Genomic DNA, 23,113 nt, shown 5'->3' on the forward strand with positions numbered 1-23,113 from the left:
CTCCCTCTCCTCCCATCCCTTCTAAAAACAAACAAAGGCTTCTAAAGCAGCCTTCAATGTCACAGGTATATGGCAGGCTGATTCAAATGTTGTAATAGATTGTGTCTATTCAGAGCCTACACACATGAACTGGACATGCTAACTTTGTGGACGGGTTTACATCTCACACTGTATTTATGTGATATTGGCAGTGGGTAATCGTAGAAGTGGTTGACCATATGAAAAGCTCCAATTTCGTGTGCGAAACATTGGCATCTCATGAGTTGCACACCTGGTGATGTTAACAGCTCTTGCATCAACTTGGAGATAATGTATGGGCTGTAGACAAGGCAATTTCAGGAAAAGCAAATACTCTGACCTCATCTGTATCTGAGCTCCACTCTGAAGGGCATCGTGATATGGCCCCATTTTATGATACGTTTTGGTGCTCGGATTTCTATAGTTACCAACTCAAGATTGTCCTGTAAGATGCCAACCCGACTGAGTGGTTATTCTTATTTTCTATCAATCTAAAGTGCCCCATTGAAAGCTAGCAACTGGAAATGTATGTTTTTCACTTTCATTTTGTGTCTATTTCTTCCAATGGCAAAGTATGCTGTATAGATAAATAGGTTTTATGTAAATAAAGCATTGGTAACGTGAATATGTATGTGCTTGGCCGCCAGCCTTTTGGCTTTGTCAATGCTTGTTTTGTTCTTTCATTGTTTTGTGCAACATATTATTGTTTAGGAAGATACCATGCCATCATACATCTAAAAACAATGGCTAAAAGCAATAATGTTTCATTGGTTTCAAAAACATCCATTGCCGTAGAAGTCCCTGGCATTTAAAGGAACTATTTTGTATGTTGATATGTGTGAGACATTGGGTCGCTGGTTGAATTCGGGTGTTAACCAATGTTCCCTCTAATTTTTTTCCTCTGTGTGCGGCAATGGAGGGTCTCTGTGCGCTGCAACCATGGCTATGTGCGCCAGGAACCAAACCACGCGTGTCTGCGGCGCCAAATGCCAAAGTGAAAAGATAGTGCATTTTCATACATACAGCGCCACAATAAGGGTCTTAAGGGCAGTTTGCAAAATTGGATAAGCACTCTCCCCTCCCCTCTACCATCTCCCACCACACTCTTCCTTCTCTCTCCTCTACCCTCTATCCCCACACTCTCCTCCCTTTCTCCCCTCTTTCCTCAATCTCCCTTCTTTCTCCTCCCCTCTCCCATCTCTCCTCAAGGTACACACGATTGTCAATGAGCACTAACACAGCATCATTTATACCATTTCGGCATTAGTCAACACCACTAGTTTTTCCCTGTTGCTCTCATCTTCATCTCCCCCATGGTTACTCCTTTCCCAGGTCTATCTCCATTGCTCTGCCTTCCACCTCTCATGCCTCTCTCCCAAACTCATCTTCTCCCTTTCTATGCTCAACTCTCTCCCTTTCTATAATCTCAGACTCCCTCTCCTGCTTCTCTCCCTTGCTTCGCTCTTGGGCTCCCTGTCCGTACTTCTCGCCCCTGATACACTCTGTCTCCCTCTCCATGCTTCTGTCCCCTGCTGCACTCTCAGGCTCCCTGTCCGTGCATCTCACCCTTGCTTCACTCTTGGGCTCCCTCTCCGTGCTTCTCTTCCTTGCTGCACTCTCTGCTCCCTCTCTGTGCTTCTCTCCCCTGCTGCACTCTCGTGCTCTCTAGAGATGTGACCTAACGACCAGAGCTGCCATCTAAGTCACGTAAATACAAAACATGTTGCATTCCAAATGCTATAGGTGTCACATTCGCGAAAGTTATAACTATTGGCATTGTAAATGACAAAGCTATCCATTTAGCTATTTTAAAAACCAACACATAAATAAAATATTTGTCATTTACAAGACAAATAGCTCCAACTTTTCTAATGCGAGACCTATTGCATTTCCAATGCTTGTTGTGCCTTTCTGTCCTGTGTCCAACTCGTTTTTGGTGCCCTTCTGCCCCACTCGTTTTTTTGTGCCTTTCTGTCCTGTGCCCCACTAGTTTTTTGTGCCTTTATGCCCTGTATCTCACTCGTTTTTTGTGCCCTTCTGTCCTGTGTCTCACTCGTTTTTTCTGCCCTTCTGGCCTCTGCCCCACTCGTTTTTTTTGTGCCTTTCTGTCCTGTGGCTCAATCGTTTTTAGTGCCTTTCTGCCTCTCATTAAATCAAACTGTTGTTAGTAATAATGGTGCTTTAAGAGGCACATTTACAACTTACCCTCCTAAAAAACTGCTTGAAAGGACTCTCAAATCTCACTGTAAAATGATTTCTCTTTAAACCCGGACAGGTTTTGAAGAAAGTTATTTGTTCAATAAACCGGCTAATACAGTCTTTATAAATGTAGCTCTAATGTTCACGAACACAAATGATCAAACTCACATAGTTAAAACTGAGGGTTATTTGTGAGTGAGGCAGGAGTTGGAAAAGGATTTTGGTGGGCACACATATCTGATTAGTCAGTTTCACTGCAGGTAGCTGGACTCTGAGGAGAAGCCTACCATGCATAACCAGGGCAACTATTCAATCTGTAGGTGTTCAGAAGCATAAATGGGAATTGTTTATCATCACACGAAATAGCGACAGTATTCACTCTCTTCCTGCAGTAAATGACCTATATGCACCAGTGCATGCACACATGCGAGCAGTGTTGTAAGTGCAGCAGTGCTATAATGCATTGTCCTAGGTACAGCGCTTACAATACTTTGTGCCTTTCTGTTCGGTGTCTCACTCGTTTTTTGTGCCTTTCTGTCCTGTGTCTCACTTGTTTTTTGTGCCTTTCTGTCCTGTGTCCCACGCGTTTTTTGTGTCTGCTGTGCCTAGAACTGAAGGACCTTTAAATAGCAAAAAAGGGTAGAAAAGCCTGCATTCCAAAAGACAACCCTAACGCCGTGGATTTTAATTGAAGTGACTTTCCCGCTCATTCCGAAGGTCTCTGAAGAACAGCAGAGAAAGAGGAGACGATTCTTCCCACCCACGTCTCCCACCCAGGCTGTGTAGTAAGGCGCTGAAGGAGGAGGAGCTGATGCTGGTAGAGGAGGAGCTGGCGGAATTTGTCCGAAGAGGAAGACATTTTTGCTCCGACATAAAACATCCCTATAAAGGACTCTTCATGGCCAGGCAGCAGTCTTCCAAAATTAGTGCTAGGAATTAGCAATCCCCAGCCACTAATGCACATTTCACCTATGCAAGACTCACCATCATATAGTTCTCAACTAGCAGGTAATGTTGAACAATCTCCTACACACTCCTCCCGCCCCCCGCCTCCCGCCTCCCAATAACCACCAGTTCCCCCGCCCCCGCCTCCCGCCTCCCGCCCCCCGCCTCCCGCCTCCCGCCCCCCGCCTCCCGCCTCCCGCTCCTTACCTGCAACTCCTCACGCCCGCACCGCCGTCACCACTGTTAAAAGTGCCTCATGTCATGTTCGCGCCGCTCGCTTTGTAAAAGCGGCGGGCGGCGCGAATCTCTTGCGACGGCCTGTGTGCGCGCTCCACGCTAGGTGGTGCGCGGTGACGTCAGGGAAGGTGCGCGCGCGCGGCCTAGAGGGAACAGTGGTGTTAACCCTGCTCAAGCAACAGCTATAACCCCACTCAGGGTGAACCACAAAAGTCACTAAATTTACATGTGCCTAACTCTCTGGTAGCTTGTCAGGCCTAATGTACAGGCAATGTGTAATGTATTTATGCACCACACAAACAGTAATAACGTGAGAACACAACACAAGAAACATCACACACCAATTTAGAAAAATTAGGTATATTTTAATAAAATAATTGACACCAAAATGACAAAAATCTAATAATTTGAATTGCAGTTATGAATTTCACAGGTTAAGGTAAAGCTACTGGCTAAAAGATCAAAGCTCCAACTGCGGACATCTAGTCACGCAAGACCAGGTCAAGGTAAAAAAAGAAATGGCCAATCACGATGGAGCACGGGTCGAATACGAAAAGAGGATTGGGCCCCATCTGTGCTTATCTTCTGAGAAGACAAGGTTCAGTGGAGCAAGGCTACAGGCAGTGATCGAGTAGGAGTCTTCGTTTTCAGGGAGCCGCTGAACAAAGTCGTGGTGAAGATTTCTAGTTCAGACTTAGTCTCTTTTTTGGAAGTCAAACATATCCAATGGGATGAAGCTGCAAACTGTAGTCAACAAGGGCTGCACGAGAAGGTTACTCTTCCTTCAAAGGACCACTGAAAAGGATCTTCTCAGAGCACTTTTTAGCCAAAGTTTTCATGAGTCTGAAGTTTGAATTTTGGCTATCTGTGCACATTTAGCACCATTTTCAAGGGTCCAGGACTAGAGATGAACCACTTGGAAGGTCAGTACTCACTCAGGCTGCGTAGAGGTGTGGGCTCAAGAAGGTACAAGCCTTTTCTGTCCTTGAGGCTCTACTCAGGGGGCCAACTGACCTGTCCTAGGAGTCACTCTGGTAGGCCTAGGTTCAAGAGGTGAACCCGGGTCAAAACAGCAGAGCAGGCAAGACAGGCTTCAGGCAGCAGAGCAGTCATTACAGGTACAGCAGAACAGTCTTTAGAGGTACAGCAAAGCAGTATTCTGAAGTAAACAGCAGGCCACATTGGCAGGCAGTGCTCAGGAGAGTCTTTCCGCAGGTCCAGAAAGTGAACAGAAGAGTGGGTTTGAGGGTTCTATTTTTATACCTGGTTCCTTCTTTGAAGTAGGAAAATGTTTCCAGAGATTTTCCTTCGAAGTGCTTGGAATTTCCTGCATCTCTTGCCCTTGCTCCAGCCTGACTATAGGCACAATGAGGTAGTATGAAGTCTTTTGTGTGAAGGAAGGGCAAAACCTATTGATTTGCCAGTGGGGCTGTGCCCAGCTTCCCCATCCTACTAGCGATGGCCATCCCAGACACACATAATCCTTCTATTGTGTGGCTGTCTGAAGGAATGTACAAAGTCTACCTTCCAACTACTCCCAGTCATGTGACCCAAGAGCATGCTGCAGGCACAGAAAGAGACAGAGAAGGAAAATGCCAACTTTCTAAAAGTGCCAATTTCCAAATTGTGACTTAAAATCCAACTTTACCATTAAAGAGGATTTTTAAGTACAATTTTTTAGACACCAAACATGAATTTCCTACCTGCTCCTAATCAAAAGCTCGTATTTATTAAATGTAGTAAGGCAACCCAATATTATCCTATGGGGGAGGTAGGCCTCACAGTAGGAAAAAATGATTTTAAGAGTTTTTGACTACTGTACATGTAAAACTTAAATGTACATGTCCAACCTTTTCGTTGAAATGCACTTTGCCCTATGGACTACCTAGTGTCTAACTTAGTTTAAAACTGCTTGCAGGCTGTAATGGCAGACCTTGAACATGTTATAAGGGGATATTTAAGTGGGAGGCACAATACTTGCGGCATGCCCACTAGTAGCATTTAATATATAGGCCCTGAGTACTGGCAGCACTACACTCATATGGACTTACACGTAAATTAAATGAGCAAAGTAGCTCCAAGCCAATTTTCCCATGTTTTAGGAAGTGAGCACATGCACTTTAGCACTGGGTAGTAGTGGTAAAGTGCACAGAGTCTAAGGCCAACAAAACTGATTTCAGACAAATTGGAGGGATGAAGGCAAAATGTTTGGGGGGCACCCTGCAAAGAGCGGACAGTCCAACAATATGTTTTTTGATGAAAGGGCAGAATGGTGCCACTCACAGTGAAATTAGCCAATGGTTGAAATGAACTGACCTGACCTATTCCCCCATGCTGTAAGCTGTAGTGGGTTGGGGAAAAATGGAATTGACACAATAGCAGAACAATCAAGGAAAAGGGTTGGCTGAAAGCCCCTATAAGCATTTGTTATGCATGGCTCTCACAGAGCCTGAATAACTGAATTTAAATCCAATAATTCACCGCTATGACCAACAATGTTTAACCCAATTTATTAACTACTGTTGCTATATCATACCATATCAGAGCAGTGCTGGAGGAGACAAAAGGGAAAGCACAGACAGTCGTAGGGGTAGGTTTCAAGAGGCCAAGTATTTTTTTTATTTGGGACAGGGAGGAGAGGCGAGGCCATGTTATACATTACTCCCCGATTACTCCTTTGCATAGAAGATGAAAGCAGGGGCAGATGATTTTCGGGGCCATATACAACATACATTTACAAATGGTCAAAAACTGAATCCCAGGGATAATTTTCAGCTCTGGGTTCACTCTCGTTTTCTATTTGATGTCACTAGAAACCCCTTGGGGGAAAAACATCCCAGTAATTCACTATTACCCATGTATAATCCTATTTATTATACATATTATTTTTAGTAAACTCAAAAAGTCTTTGCTAAAGCCAGACCTAAAAGGGGGCAGTACTATAGTAAAGCTTCAGGTGCATTCTAGGAAATTGAGCCAATTGTTTACAGTCCTGTGGAACTTCTTTACTATAGAAGGAGCTACAGATCCTTGTGCGTCATTTCAATAGCACCCATTTCATGAGGGACCTGGACAATGTGATATGGGGATTCCTTCTTTTGCACTGGTGCATAGTTTCATACAACAGGGGGAAAACATGTTCCCTTGTCTCTACACAATAATACAGATTCAGGAGCATGGCCAACAAATCATCAGAGCGCCCTGTGTGCCTCATAGAGCTTGTTAAACAGTTAGTGCAGCCCGTGTGTGGTGGACCTCTGGCCCCATTTGAAGGGGTGTTGGTATGTGTATGCAGTGAACAAGAAGCAGCAGTTTGAGCCGCTGTTTTTTGTTTGTTTAATTGATGCTCTGTCTCCAACTCATGCACTAACACTGACAGGTTTTCAATGAATTTACAGCCAGATTCATCATTCTCCCGTTTTGCGAGCCCCTAATAGCGATTCATAAGGAATCGCTATTAAGGACTTGCAAAACGGGATTCATGTAGGAATTGCAAAAAATATTGTGATTCCTACATGTTCCTTATTTGCGATTAGCAAATTGCTAATCGCAAATAAGGAATAACTCCCAATGCATTCCTGTGGGCCTACAGGCCCATAGGAATGAATGGGCAGTTATTCCTTATTAGCGATTAGCAATTATCTAATCGCAAATAAGGATGCAATTTCAAGGGTGCAGGGGTGTCCAAAGGACACCCTGTAGCACCCTTGAAATGTAATCTACATTGGTGTTGCGCACACACATGTCCAAAGGACATGTGTGTGTGTAACATGCAACTTAGAAAAATGCATTTAAATGCATTTTTCTACGTTTTTGCTATTTACCACGAGGTCTGACCTCTCAGTAAATAGCGGCCCAAAATTGCAATTTCGCAATTTTAAAATTATTCATGAATTGCATTTAAGGAATCTCAAATAGAGATTCCTTAAATACAATTCTTCGCAAATGTGCAAATTCTTTAATAGCGAATTTAGCATTTGGGATGATGAATCCCAAATGCAAAAATTGCACTCGCAAAAGGCAAGATTCTGAGAATCTTGCCCTTTGCAAGTGCAATTTAGCTTGATGAATCAGGCACTCATGAAGCTACATAAACATTTTAGACGTTTTCCTTACTAAACAATAAGTTCCAGTAATCCACACTTAAGCATTTGTGCTGCAGCAGTGTGTCGTCTCCTCGAAAACATGAATAAAAACTGTAAATTATGCTGTGTACCCCCTGAAATGCAGACCTACTGTGCACACAACAATGGAGAATCCCCCAGCAAAGGTCAAAGTGATTTTTCTGCATATGTATTTAATAATTCAGTTTGAAGCAAATATTTCCTTCCAAAGTAAGTTATTTTGTTGAACGTATTGAAAAAAGAAATTGAACACTGTCAGTCACACTTTGTAAATTGATAACATGATTTCTCATACCCCAATCATGGAAATGCTCAATACTTCACTTCAATGCATTTTGGGCAATATATGTCCTTTTTCAGGGGGAAAGAAACTGCAAGAGAATTGTATAGTGACTTCATTAAAAATGGAACGAAATGTAAAAGACCTCACCATCTACTGATTAAACATATTCTCCTATGATTAATTAAACCATACACTAGAGTGTGCCAAATTAACGCAGCTAAGCACCTGAAAGTCTCTCAAACAACACCAATGCTCATAGTGACAAGTAAATTAGATATCTCCAGAAAACAGATTTAACATCAGTGCTCTTGCAAGACTTGGGGTGAACAAAGAAAGAATCCAATACCAAAACCATGATACTGAGATTCAAAAAAGAATTAAAAAAGGACTCTATGATGCAGTGGGTGAAAGTGCATCCTAATCGGTCACTGTGTATGCTAACAGTCAGAAATTCCGGTGATACCGAGCTCAATGAAACCAAAATGAATCCATGCATTAAGATCCATCACCATAAAAAATAAACACGTGGAGAAACGAGTGATGCACTTATCTCAATTAAATTATACCATGCCTCTCACGGACGACAAGGAGATGATGGATGGAGTGCTGAACATTGCAAATACTCACCCCCAGTCACAGATCTGGGTTGAATCCATCATGTTCTTTAGCTCACTTTGCAACCCCAGTTCGGACACAGCCATATGCAAATCAGTCTTGACCCTGTGCCTCATGGGAACAGTCCAGCCCGAACTGCCAAGCCATGTCTTCATTGGACCGCAAACAAGCATCCTGGGACCGGTTTCTGGCTAACAGCCATCATCAGCCAGGCTAGCTTGAATCCAGTGGCAAATTGAGCAAGGAACCCACATCTGGGCATACCGTGCCAACTTAGGGCGAACAAAGCAAACACAAGGAGATGTTGGACGGAGTGCTGAACATTGCAAACACTCACCCCCAGTCACAGATCTGGGTTGAATCCATCATCGTTCTTCAGCTCACTTTGCACCCCAGTTCAGACACAGCCATATGCAAATCAGTCTTGACCCTGTGCCTCATGGGAACAGTCCAGCCCGAACTGCCAAGCCATGTCTTCACTAGACCGAAAACAAGCATCCTGTGATTCCTTCTTTTGCATAGGGTCAAGACTGATTTGCATATGGCTAGGTTCAAACTGGAATGGCATGGTGAGCAAAAAAACCGATTGATTTAGGCCCAGATCTCTGTACTGGGGTGAATGTATGACATTGTTGTGTATTCTGTCCATCAACTGTTGTTTTTGCATTTGTCACCCAGAGTGGGACAGGTATGCTCAGACATGAGTCCTGTGCTCTCCATGCCACTGGAATCAAGCTATCCTGGAAGATGAGGGCTGAAAGCCCGAAACCGGTCCTAGGGTGCTTGTTTCCAATCCAGGGAGGACCTGGCTTGGCAGTTCGGGCTGGACTGTTCCCATGGGGCACAGGGTCAAGACTGATTTGCATATGGCTAGGTTCAAAATGGAATGGCATGGTGAGCAAAAAAACGATGGACTTAGGCCCAGATCTCTGTACTGGGGTGAATGTATGACATTGTTCTGCATTCTGTCCATCAACTGTTGTTTTTGCATTTGTCACCTTGAGTGGGACGGGTATGCTCAGACGTGAGTCCCATGCTCTCCATGCCAATGGAATCAAGCTATCCTGGCTGATGAGGGCTGAAAGCCCGAAACCGGTCCTATGATGCTTGATTCCAGTCCAGGGAGGACCTGGCTTGGCAGTTCGGGCTGGACTGTTCCCATGGGGCACAGGATCAAGACTGATTTGCATATGCCTAGATTCAAACTGGAATGGCATTTTAAAATATAAATAGGTCCTCCTTATGAATAAGTTCAGTATATAAATAGGTATTTTCTATGAAAAGGTTACGGTCACCATAGTCTCAATATAAGATTCAAAGTAGAAAATCCTCATGTGACATCTCCATTAATGGTTGTAGAGACACATACATTTCTTATGTCTCTCCTACCTAGTAAAATAAGAATTCCTCCCTTCCTTTTTTACATTCAAAATAGATTAAAGTATTGGCACTGAGAATTACCTGTTATTCGTTTCTGCTCTTGTCAACTTTCTTTTAAGTATGGGTTTCTGTATCTCATATCTCTTCTATGATCTATATTATCCTTGATATAAAATCTCTACTGTACCTAATGTATTTCTGTTTGCAAAAATTATCGCCAGTATTGTCATGGTTTGTTTATCTTTGTTAAATGTCCTTATTCTGCGGTATATCAAACTGTTATATTATGTATCTGGCAAGAAGCTATGTAGATAGATTGATTACAAACTACTACAAATGTTTGTTTAAAACACAAATATTATCTTGTAACAAGAATGAGTAACCTTATAGAATATATTTTTAAATTTTAGAACTATGCTGACATTGTCCTGATGAAGACACAGTGTTTGTGTCGAAACGCGTCGACAGACAACAGCTCCCCCAACTAATTCTGGGAATCATCAAATGTTTTATAAAACCTTTTTGCACATATTGTCATGATCCAATAATTGCTTTGTTTTTATCTTATTTTAAACATCATTCTTTGTATGATTGAACATGTCCATATCAATTTTTATCACTATAATTACATTTTCTATGTTATCATAGCATATGGTTGCTCTAATTTCTTCTTGTGCATATTTTATTGTATGATATATTACACTTTCTTGCCAGATACTTATATTGTTTTTGCCTGGGTATTTACCTTTGCCATAAATTGTTCTGCATTCTGTCCATCAACTGTTGTTTTTGCATTACGCCTGATGCCACAAAACCTGACTTAATACCACCTTTATCATGAGACCTTGTGTGAGCCGTATTGATCTCCACTACTACTCTTTTCATATTGGAAGGGTGCGAAACCGAGCAAATAGCATAATGCTCAACTGCAAATTCTTTAGAAAGTACTCCCCGGCGTTGCTTTGGGTGAGTGGCTTGAACCTTTAAGCAGGCAGGTGGGTTTGGGCAGCGGACAAGGTGGGAACCACATCGCAGACTAGCTGCCACACTAACAAAACAAACATGGTCACAGCCCCTTCAGATTACAGTGGCCTGAAAGGCAACATTTAGAAAATGCTGGTGTCAGAAGCCAAGTGTGATCAGCAGTTCCCAGCCATGTCTCTCACGCCAGACTGAAGGTTGGGAGAGGTCTGGTGCGACCGTCCTAATGCCGCAGGATGACAGAAGATGCAAACAAGACAACACAGAGCTCAGAATGGATTAGAAAAACGTTTGATGATTGTGTGTGTGATGGTGAGAGACCTGATGGGTTTAAGAATTCATTTTTGGCTCTCTATGATAGTGTTGAATTGAATTTCGATGGGGATGAGGAAGAGTTGTGTTGGGATATAGATGTGAGCTTGTGGGCTTGTGAGGTTCCAGGTTCCTTGTGACAATGCTAGGCAACTATGCTGAAGGGTGGTTCTATTTCTCAACAGTTGCTCCTGGGGTGTTATGGTTGGCAGTAATATAGATTGCTCCTAGCAGCCGTGCCTTGCCACTTCTGTTGTTTCTGACAGAGGTGAAGATGGAGGCCCTGCAAACGTGGTGAATGACTATGCGTCTACAATTAAACGGTTAGATAAAAGGTTAAATCATCGCAAAAATATAGGGTTAGATCACCATAAATTTCTTCAACATTCTCAAGTTTCAGGAGAGTCAATTGATGATTTCGTAGCCATTTTGAGAACAGCTGCTGCTACATGCAATTCTAGGCAATTTAGAGATGAAATCATCCATGCCCAGTTAATCAAAAGAACGAACAACAGGAAAGTGCAATTCAAACTTCTGGCCACTGAATATCCTAATTTAGAGACAGCAATACATCTAGCCAGAACCATTGCACATTCTCAATTTTGTATGGAGGAAATGAATGAGTGTGTTAAATCTAATGAGGTGAAGCTAATACATTCAAAACATATTACCACATAACCTATGAAGGGTGTGAATGCAAATGTTTTGTGCAAATCCGAAGTCATGGCATCTAAGACAAATGGTGAAAATAATTACATTTCTTGTTTTTGATGCAGAAGCAAATCACATGAAGGAAATGCCAAATGTTGTTCCAAGGTTAACCAAGTGTGTTTAGGAGTGGGGAAAAGGGGCATTTCGCACAAGTGTCTAGTGCCAGTTCCGGGCAAAAACCCATTGCTCTGCAGACAGTTAAAACTATTGAGATACATTTTGTTAATTCTGATGAGGATGATAATGTTGTATTAATGTTATCTTCTCGAGGCCTAGAAAGCAGTGGCATGGTGGAAATATCATCTATGATGGGGTCACGTAAAAGAAAAGCTCCTTCTTGTGCAATTGCAGTGAATAATAGGGAGATCAATGTCACAGCAGATTCTGGATCCCCTTTTACACCACTAAATGTAAAGGAGTTACACTAAGGTATGTGTGCACAGCCTCTCTCAGATCAGCAGTGTTCGCTCCCTTACAGTTCAGTGACTCAGTTCTTTCCACCTGTGGTGGATCAGACCTTTCGGCAGCCACCCAGTTTCCCATCAGCACGCCTACTCGTTTCAGCTTGTGGGAGGAGGCACTCACCGACAGCAGCATCTGGGGGGCTCTTTCCTTCCTGTTGGTGCCCACCTAGCAGATGAAGCTTCAGCAGTCCTGCTTTTGCGCATCCCAGTTGGTGTCTGGCTGCAGCCGAGCAGGCCGAGCCAGAGATCCCCATGGAAGGCTTGATCGTGGCGCGGCATAGACTGGCCGCTTGATCATGGCGTGGCATAGGCTGGCCCGGGAACAGGACAACGACTCACAGGTCTTATCTGTAACGCCGCTCGGCTGCTGGAAAGGCTCACCTTTGCTCAGAGGGGTCCGGTGCTTTGGCCCTCGTTTTCTCCTTGCCCGCCACCTTGCTGTTTCCTCCCTGCTCTCCCCCCGCCGCCGCAAGCCATCTTAGACCTTCTGCGGCCACTGTGCGGGGGAGGGCTGCTGCTGATACCGGGGGACACGAGGACTACAGGTTCCAGCATGCAAAGCGGCCGGATGCCGCCGGCGCAGCCAGAAACGGGCCAGGAGGCGCTATATCATCTGCCACTTCCCCGGCCGAGCGGAGGATCTTATCTGTAACACCGCTTGGCTGCTGGAAAGGCTCACCTTTGCTCAGAGGGGTCCGGTGCTTTGGCCCTCGTTTACTCCTTGCCCGCCACCTTGCTGTTGCCTCCCAGCTCTCCCCCCGCCGCCGCAAGCCATCTTAGACCTTCTGCGGCCGCTGTGCGGGGGAGGGCTGCTGCTGATACCAGGGGACACAAGGACTACAGGTCCAAGCGTGCAAAGCGGCCGGAAGCCGCAGCCGCAGCCAGAAACGCGCTAGGAGGCGCTATATCATCGGCCACTACCCTCGCTTCGCAGGAGCGTCGTCGGGCTAAGCCCGGGCAAAGGGCGGGCCGTCTGTGGCCGTCCGGGGCAGGCTGAGGCTGGGCTGGGCCACGTCCTTTGGCAGATCAACCATTATTGCAGACATTACATCAGGACTAAGCGGTAATGGAACAGATGTGAGCATAATGTATTGACTTAAGTATTCTTTCCGCTTGTATTGATTCCTGCATTCGTATTGGTTGTTCCAGCGTTCCGGAGATCTTATCTTAAATCCTGTAAAATGGGTAAAAAAAATCCAGTTTTATCACAGCCACGAACTAGGCAGAAAGCCACGACCACCACTCTCCCAAGTTTGACTGCGATAGATAAAATGTTGCAAAAAACTATAGGGGTTGTGGCCACAGCCATAGAGAACACGGAGAGACGTTTTTCGCTCCCCCCAAGCATTCTTCCTTTTACCCAAGTAGTAAATACATCCATGACCCTGGATAACTCTTCTGAATCCTTACTCACAGCATCATATGCAGGATTACCTGGAGCTGCGAACTACGGGAATACTTCAAAACAAGATCTGGCGATTACAGAACACTCCTTTATGGGTAGTAGGCTTTCATCTACCCCCACCCTGCAGTCGTCCCCGTTAGATAAAGATTCCCTATCAGTTGAGACTGATGACCAGGCAGTATTGGAAGGTTCAGACGCCCACCAATGCAGTGAATTAGTAACTACGGATAGGGTAAACATTGATAGCTCACCAGTACGAACCAGGGGGCAAAAAGCAAAGAGTAAATTGAAACATGTCACTAATGAACAACTTATAAACAAACAAAGGGGTAAAGCTAGGCGCGTATATCGGAAGGTGATACAAAATACTGCTGAGCAAAGAAGTGATAAGGCCATGAGTCACTCAAATGCTATAGGTGCCCAACCCCCTGAGGATAATATGGAGGCAGGGAATGCCGGATTTTGGGTTCGAATGGAGACACTGCTTTCTACTCTATTAGGGCCTATCTGCTTAAAGATGTCAAACATTGAAACTAGGGTAGGTTCTATGGAAGAACAAATAGCAAAGATTGCAGAGTGCAGTGACATACGCGGCATCAAGCCTTGTCTGCCACCACGAGCATCCACTTCAAATGGGGCATTGCCAAAGACCACTTCAAACAAAAATAAAGAGGGTGGGAAGGCAAAGGAAAGACTAGACCCAACACATAGGGGTAATATTAATGCCACAAATGTAAGCAAGGGCCCATTGTCTGTTGGTGACATCTTAAATAATAAGGATAACGCACCGAGCAATAGCAAGGGCATCCCACAGGGGACACAATATACTTTACCTCAGGAGACAAAGACAACCGCCCAACGCGGGGTCAGGGCTACAGGGAAAACTGACACGGAAGAGAGGAAGAGTTCCTACCCTTCAGGAATTACAAAGCGCAGTGACATACCTCCGGTAGTGAATCTACCCCCAGAATGTAGTACTTATGTCACGATCCTTTGCAATGTACCTAAATTGCGGGAAGGGCAAACGGAATCACAAGAAACACTTAGGAACAAAACCCTTGATTGGATGACTAACAACTGTAACTCCCCCATATTAAGCGCTGAACACATATTACTTACCCAAAGAGTGGGTTGGATAGGCCCAGCCCCTACGATTTATGATGGGGATTGTGTAATAATAAGCTTCAGGTCACCAAACTGGGCGCACGCAACTTTACTTAACGCCCCCCCACTGTCATGTACAGAGTTTAATATGACACTACTACCTTTGGGGTATTTTTACAAACATTTATGGGCTAATCCTCCAGCACCTGTTCGTAGAATGCTGGGCCCGAACCCTAATATTAACTACCTACCTCCCCCACGAGTAGTACACCCAATGCGACCCCCCATCCCGTTGTTTAACAGATTTGAATGTTTGACTATGATGGCGGAAAATGACTGACATATAGTACCAGAAAGGGTACCCCTGGGACACAAGATAGACCAGTTGTCAGTGAATGGCCCTTATGATACAGGTTGTGTTGAAAGAAATAGCTTAATTTTTAATATAGGTGACAATTCAGGGAGTAGGGATGGTGGAACTAATGAGGATAGCGTGATCTGTGAACATGTTATAGTAACTCCTATTGAGTGCTCGCCAAATGGGGGGGAACTGTCAAATGTAAGTTCAATTCTAGATACGAATGTAGAGGCCGTTGGGGGCTTAGGACACGAAGGGTACACATTAACAACCTGGAACATCGCAGGTTTGAAGAGAAAGTTGGATACCCCTCTTTGGCAGGCTTTTATAATACATAGTAGTGATTTAATCTGCCTACAGGAGACATGGAGTACTGAAGAGGTTGTAGTGGAAGGTTATACCTCTTTCTGTTTAAACGCTGTACCCTCTCAAACAGGAAGAGCCAAAGGTGGGTTACTGTTGCTCATATCAACAAAACTAGTGGGGTGCAAAATTATAAGTTACGCCTCAATTGGCAACTATAGCCAAGTCCTAAGACTAATGTTCCCGAAGGGCAAGGACTTGGTCTTAATACATTTTTAGAATAACATTTTTAACAAGGAAAAACAATCACCATTAGCTCCACAAGAAAAGGAAATAGATAGAGTATTAAATCTTTCAAGAAAACTTGTAGTTATCCTGTGGGCGGGTGATATTAATATTCGTGTTTGCCCGACGGCACTAACCAACTCTTGTGGATTTATGAAGCCCCATACTATTTCCTCCACAAATGATGACAATAATTTACATTTTCCACATTGTGATTATGGCATGGCTATAAACACACTCATGGCAAAATTTGACTTTGAGCTTTTAGATTGCTCCATGACTAAAGGTCACATCAAATGCCCAACATTCACTGGGAGGAATGGGAATAGTAATATAGACCACATTGTATTATCTGATCATAGTTGTTTTATTGACCTTTGGATAACAGAGCAGGTTTTTAGTGACCACAATAGTATCTCCATAGTATTATTAGACTGGGGCGGGAAAACACTCAACACTTGTAGATATTGTCCCTGTTCGGCCCAATGGGATGAGAATAAAGTGGGCTGGTGTGGACCCGCCAAAGATTCAAGCAGAGGTGGTTACTAGATGTAGCGATGCTATTGACTGTTGCTTAAATAAGGATGTTACACCAGGAATTTTACTAATTAACTTTGCAGAAATAAATAATGTAATTAAGAAAGTATTGACCAAAATCCCCAGAGTGGATAAACAGGGTGGCACGATGTGGTTCGACTCAAAATGTACCCAGGCTTTCCAGAAACTGAAAATGGCGCTAGGGTCTAAGGCTCGTAATCAACTGTTAATTCAGGAACTGAGAAAAAGTTACAAAATAATTTTGCTGACACATAAAAAAGAATTGAGAACTGAAGCCTGGGATAAATTAAATATGGCCGCTGATACCAAAAACAGCAAACTCTTCTGGGAAACTGTTAACAGCCCCTTTTTGAAGGAGAACTGTGCACCCGAACTAACATCTTACGTAAACTGCACCGAATGGATTCAACATTTTTCTAATATTTTTAACCCTGATAGGTTGGTACTAAACGTATTTTTAGACAACGATTACATGTGGCCAAGACTACCGTTGTTAATTGACGTGAAAGAGGTGCGGGATGGGTTGATAAACAGCAAAGGGGGAAAAGCACTGGGACCGGACGGCGTCCCAATAGACCTTTATAAGGACCTGATGGATCTGTGGGCGCCGCTCCTTACAATAATTTTTAATACATCGGCTTTGGGGAATTTTCCTGTAACATGGGCACAGTCAATCATTGTCCCATTACATAAAAATGGATCACGCTCAGAGGCCTGTAATTACCGGCCAATCTCATTACTGGACTCCTCTATAAAGGTGATGAGCAGGGTACTCTTAAAAAGACTGGAAACTTGGGCCACAGATTGCAGAGTATTAACCCCAGCCCAATTTGGATTCCGGAAGGGTATGGGAACGATCGAACATGAGGTACTGAAATTTTGAACCCGTTTCATAAAAGTCGTCGTATCATGACGATTTTGGTAACATTAGACCGAAAAAGACAAGTGTAAGGTATACGAGCATTTTCGGCATATTCGAATGACGAGATCACCATGAAATCAGGGATTCCGTTCTGAACCCTCGGGTTCCATTTTGTATACAGCAGCCATTTTGTGGTTGCCCTCACATAGGCCGATGACAGTGGCCGAACGAGTCTCCAAGCACACCTACATCTTAGCTGACTTCTGAATGACCTGAGCAAGCGACCCTCTTGCCTGAAGCCAAACCTTGTTAGGCCAGTTCCTTTCCCAGTAGCTGATCAAGATTACTGAACAAGACACAAGACACCATCAAACCTTTTATTGCACATCACTACGTCTTATCTTGCTCACACCTGTCTCTGCTCCTTTCTTTATGGGCCGTTTACGATGGGGATGTGCCCGTTTTTATGCTGGGTTCGATCGACCGATCTGATGAAGAATGTTAGGTTTGACCAATAGTTGATTGTGGGCTGGACAAACTGAAAAATGGACTTGTCATCATGATCCTGCTTTTTTCTTTTTGTGAAAACATGTGAATGGTCAATTGTAAATAAGGAATGTTTGCCTGAAGCATAATTTTTGGTATAAAAAGGGATGACTAGCTTTGTAAATTTGAGCAGTCTCCTGAGAACATACACCGTGTTGTGCTTCTAGGATATCTGTTACTGGCTGCAGCTAATAAAATTGATCCTTGACATCACCCGAAATCACCCGTGTCTCTGTACTCTAAGACAGGTGGACCCGGAGACTAGGGCGTTATCCCTGGCGCCGCTGGGTCTTAAATAACCCGGTTCTTCAAACAATGTGTAAATCTGGATCTACTCATCAGCAAGTACACAGTTGCCAAGGAGGGCAACTTGTTTTTGTGCTTTGCTGATCTAAGCAGTGCGTTCGATTTAGTGGACCATGCCCTGTTATGGAAAGTATTGCTTGAATCTGGAGCCCCTGAGGAGATAGTATTCTTCTTGGCACGAGTATATGAGAGATTAACATGCAGTGTGCGCTATGGGCCCACAAGCGAGCGAACCCCCTTTTCCCAGTAAAAAAAGGTATAAGGCAGGGCTGCGTATTGGCACCTCTGTTATTTTCCCTCTTTATCGACCAAATAGCCACAATTTTAAATAACATCTCGGCAGATGCACCTAAAATTGATGATACGGTGGTATCTGTCTTGTTATATGCTGACGACGCTGTTTTAATCTCCCGCACCCCTCTAGGCCTCCAGCGACTTATTAATGAATTTGTAAATTTTATTAAGGATAGAAAACTTTTAATTAATAAATGAAAGACCTATACCATGGCCTGCAGGAAGAAGAAGAAGACATTAAGGCCTTTTTTTCTTGAGGGTTCAAAAATAGAAGCCGTTACATCTTTTTGTTACCTTGGTGTCACTTTTGAATATAATAGTAAATGGGTGTGCGAACAAGAAAACATTAGACACAAAATGATAAGGAACACAAATTGAATTTTTCGTTTTGCTAGTAAACTAGGGGACCGTAGATTACAAGACATGGTAACCATATATAATGCTAGATGTGTCTCCTCAGCCCTGTATGGAGCCGGTATATGGGGCCGTTCGTCTACAGCCCAAATTCAAAAAAACGAAAATTGCTTTTTAAAACGACTACTGAGTGTCCCGGTTTCGGCTTCTATTGATTTAATCCATCAAGAAACCGGCTTGAACTACATATCGGACCTAGCAGCTTTACGCCCATTACTTTTGTGGCGTTCAATCTGGTATAAAACCGAGACAGAGTTCACTCAGAAAATAATCCAAGATTGCCTTAAATTAGAGTACGCCTCCCGCATCCCATGGCTTAGTTATATTATACATTGGTATGATACATTGTTTGATTTTAATATTTTAAAGGTGTCCGAATACGCAATCCCCTTTACAAAGAAGGAAATTAAGGATTCCTTCTTGTCATATAAAAGGGTAGAGCGACTGAAATTAACTCGGACCCAAAAAACTGTCGTGTTTTATAGGCAACTTGAACTCAAAAGCGGTTTTCAGGCCTGTTTGTCCGATGTATCCAGACCTTCACATCGCTTTGTTTTAATACGCCTGAGGTTGGGGATTGCACATCACTTGGTATCCTTCCCTGTAACAGGAGAGAGATCCACTATGTTATGTCCATGTGATAATACCTCTAGCCAGAGTTGTTGCCATTTTATACTCTTTTGTAAATTTTATATATTTTTAAGGAAATTTTATTTGAAGCCCATCCTTTTAAAATATAATGTTCGTACAACAGTGGACGCAATGAACTTATTATGTGCCTTTGAAAATACAGACATTTGTTTTCGGGTTGCATTGTATATACTGAAATGCAGAGCAGCCAGGAAATCGATAATACTATAACTATTATAATTATCAGCTATGGTGAATCTTTATTCAAGCACAAGACACTTTATCTCCGGGTGGAAAATGTTTACAATGTACCACAAGAACCCGAATGTTTACTCAGGCACATGTCACTTTAACGAGCAATGAATAATGGCTAAAGCCCTAGTTAAAATACTTCTTAGCATTATGCACTTTATTGTAATACTCTCTTCATTTGCTGCTACTAGCCTGTATGTGAGTGTTTGAACTATTTTTATTATTTTAAAAATAATGTTGTCCCGTTGGTGCACCACATAGTGGGCTAATTTATGGAATGCACAGTCAACCTTTCCTCTTATAGTAGAGTAACTGTAAACTTGAACTAGGATGATTTTCTGTTAAATATTACTGAATGTACTTTCTTGATTTACTGCTGCTTTTATGGTTGTGTCATGCAAACCGAATAAAGCTTTCTAAACTGAAACTGTAAAGGAGTTTGGAGATTTGGGAGACATTCAGATGCATCAATCTCACATCAAAACATTTGCATATGAGGGCAAAAGAGTAGAAGTCATGGGGAGATTTAATGCCAATCTTGAGTTTGATGGAATTTCAACTAAGGGTCCAGTGTATATCATTAAAGACAGCGTCAACTTGTTGGGATGGGATGAAAAAGGGGAACTGGGAATTATTTTAGACCCTAATCATCCCAATATGTTGTTATCTAGACAGAAAGCACATGATGTTTATGGTGCTCAATATATGGCCAGAACCTCAAAAAATAGTCAGATTTGTCATTTGGATGATGATGAGTGAATCAGGGATTATTGTCAGAACCACTGTCAGATGGTGCTCTTCCAACGCTTAGGAGCAGAATGTCGCAAGTTCCCAATGCCCCGAGTAATTCCCCAGCTACACACGTATTAGAGCATGGAGCCAGCAGAAAAACATGGGGGAAAGGGAATGGGACAGAAAGAAGAGACAGCCACACCTCGTCTGGGTCTTCATATACTCTTCAGACACCCAGATCTTGTCTTCTTTATCTTCTTTGCTTGATTGAATTTATTACTGCAAAAAATTACACTTATTAACTATTATCCTTCTTAATACCAATGGGTATATTATCCTGAACCCAGTAAACCTACCAGCTTGGGGTGTGACCTATGCTCCTCTTCGATTGCTGCTATGTCTTCCTTATTTCTTTGCTGAATACTAATGTGTATATTACTGGTTAATTCTGAACTTAAACCTTATTCATTAATGTTATTTCCTTTACTCTTTTCTTTTCTCCTCAGGTTCCTCACCTATCTTATCTTCAGCTTTCACCTTTAACTGGATACAGTGTTGGTAAGTATTTGTTCAATGTATTTGCTTCACCTAATCTGGGTTGTACTTTCAGTTCCTTCTTTTGTACAATTACTGTCCTCCTATATCAACTCTGCAGTTACTTCACTGCTCGAGTAATTCTATGGAAGTATCTTGCTTTCCACCTTTTTTTTATGTTATTCTCTGCAAGACAATTCCACCATTCGACCTTTTTAAGACTCGAAACACCAAACTAATTATTTGTCTATTTTTGGACTGTCAGCTAGTAATTTTAGAAAATGAAACCCAAACTCAACTACGTGTGCTGACTCTCATTCTTCCTCGAGCATGTAATATTCAGTTCTGCTCATGCTCACTCCAGAAACTTTTTATTTCGCATGCACGGTAAACGGAACTCAACTCTCCTCAAACTAACAGCGCATGCCCATAAATAAACGGAACAGTCTTACTTTCTCCTTGTTGGACCTTCGTCGGAATCTTCCTGAACTAACCGGTAACCTCAGCAAGTATTATCTTTTCTTTTCCTGTGATATTAATTCCCTAACTAACTACGCGCTGCTATCGAGGAAACATCTGGTTACTCTTGAAACTCAGGTGAAGTGCGTAAATCAATGGGCGATCCACCTGTGTCTTCCTGATTGGGCTCGCACACTAGAGCGTCAACCCGCCGTACCTGCTCCTCAGTTCTGGCCACCATCTTTGTTTTGGTTGATACCGAAGTCCTCACTGCCTGACGCTTTCTCTGATTGAACCTAGCATTTTTGTTAAATACTACATTGGTTAACTGGCTGCCTCTAACCTTTGCGATCCTGACAATTGGGTAAACTTAATGGTTTTCAGGAATGCATTGTTCTAAAGGACAGTGTTCAGGCTGTAGCCCACAAAGTTCGCAAAGTACCATTAAGTTTGCGCAATGAGTTAAGACTGTAATTGGAGAGATTGTGTTCCGTGGATGTGATCAAACCCATTGAGAGATCGGAGTGGCTGTCCCCAGAGTCCTTGCGTGTAAGGCATATAAGTCCCTAAGACTTTGCATAGATTTAAGGGATCTAAATTCAAACATTTGCGTGGATCACCAGCCCTTGCCTAAGATCAATGAAATCCTGGCAACATTGAGTGGTGAGAGTTTCTTCACCTCTTTGAATATATCATCTGGTTATCATCTGGTCGAGCTAAGTAGGGATTCTAGACACCTGGCATCATTCGTTACACCTGAGGGGGCATATAGTTATGTTCGTATGGCATTTGGGTTGGTGTCGGCATCGGCCGTGTTTCACCGGTTGATGAAAAACCTTTTTCAAAACAACAATGGAGTTACGTTCTTTCATGATGACATTTTGATATTTGGGAAGACGGAGGCAGAACATGATGAGAAAGTCAAGGGTGTTATGTTAGACATCATTAAATCTAGTGGTTAAAGACTTAAGAAAGACGAGTGCCATTTTTTCCAGGAAGGGATAGGTTATTTGGGTCACCATGTGTCGAGCAACTGAATTGAACACAAAGTGAAGTGTATTTAACTATAAAAGTATAGTGGTTCAGTCCGACCCCTCTATTTTGCCCCAGTTGGGCTGACCCTTTCCCTACATGTCAACGTTTTAAGTCGCACTCCTGTCAGTACTTGACTGGCAGGGTTATGGATGTCGTGTATGTGTTCTTTCTGAATAAAGGACTTCAAGATACAGAGCGTGGTTCTTGACTACAATACTGGCGACGATCGTTGGGAGGAGGCCAACGTACGACATCCCCTCCATTTGTTACCCGGGACCAGTGGGAATGAGGAAAAGTAACGTAATGAAACGGAATGTGAAGAGAGACGAGAAGTAATTTTGCGAATGAGCAAAGTGACCTGCCAGCAACCTAGTGAGAAAAGTAAATTACATGTGAAGGAGCAGACGGAAAAAAAAAAGGAAAGTGTGTGGGAACCAGCAGGCAGAAAAGTGAAAACAGCTGCAACGGGACTAATCTGCCGGTGAAATGGGCAGCAACTGAAAAAGGAAAAAAGAGATAAGTACCCACAGCGAGACTACGAAAGTTGAGGCAAACGAGAAACTGATCTGCGGGCGTGATGAGCTGCGAATGAGAGGAGGAGACAGGTTGTGGAAATCAGCAGCCTGGAAGGAGAGAACAGCTGTGAGGTACAGATCTGCTGGCGATAGAGCTGTGACGAGAAGAAAGAAATTACCCACAATTGATGGCGTAAGCAGAAATATGAAAAAGTTAAACTGATCTGCTGGTGGAAACCACGGTGGTGACTG

This window comes from Lissotriton helveticus, chromosome 6, assembly GCF_964261635.1.
Source record: "Lissotriton helveticus chromosome 6, aLisHel1.1, whole genome shotgun sequence".
NCBI classification, from domain to species: Eukaryota; Metazoa; Chordata; class Amphibia; order Caudata; family Salamandridae; genus Lissotriton; species Lissotriton helveticus.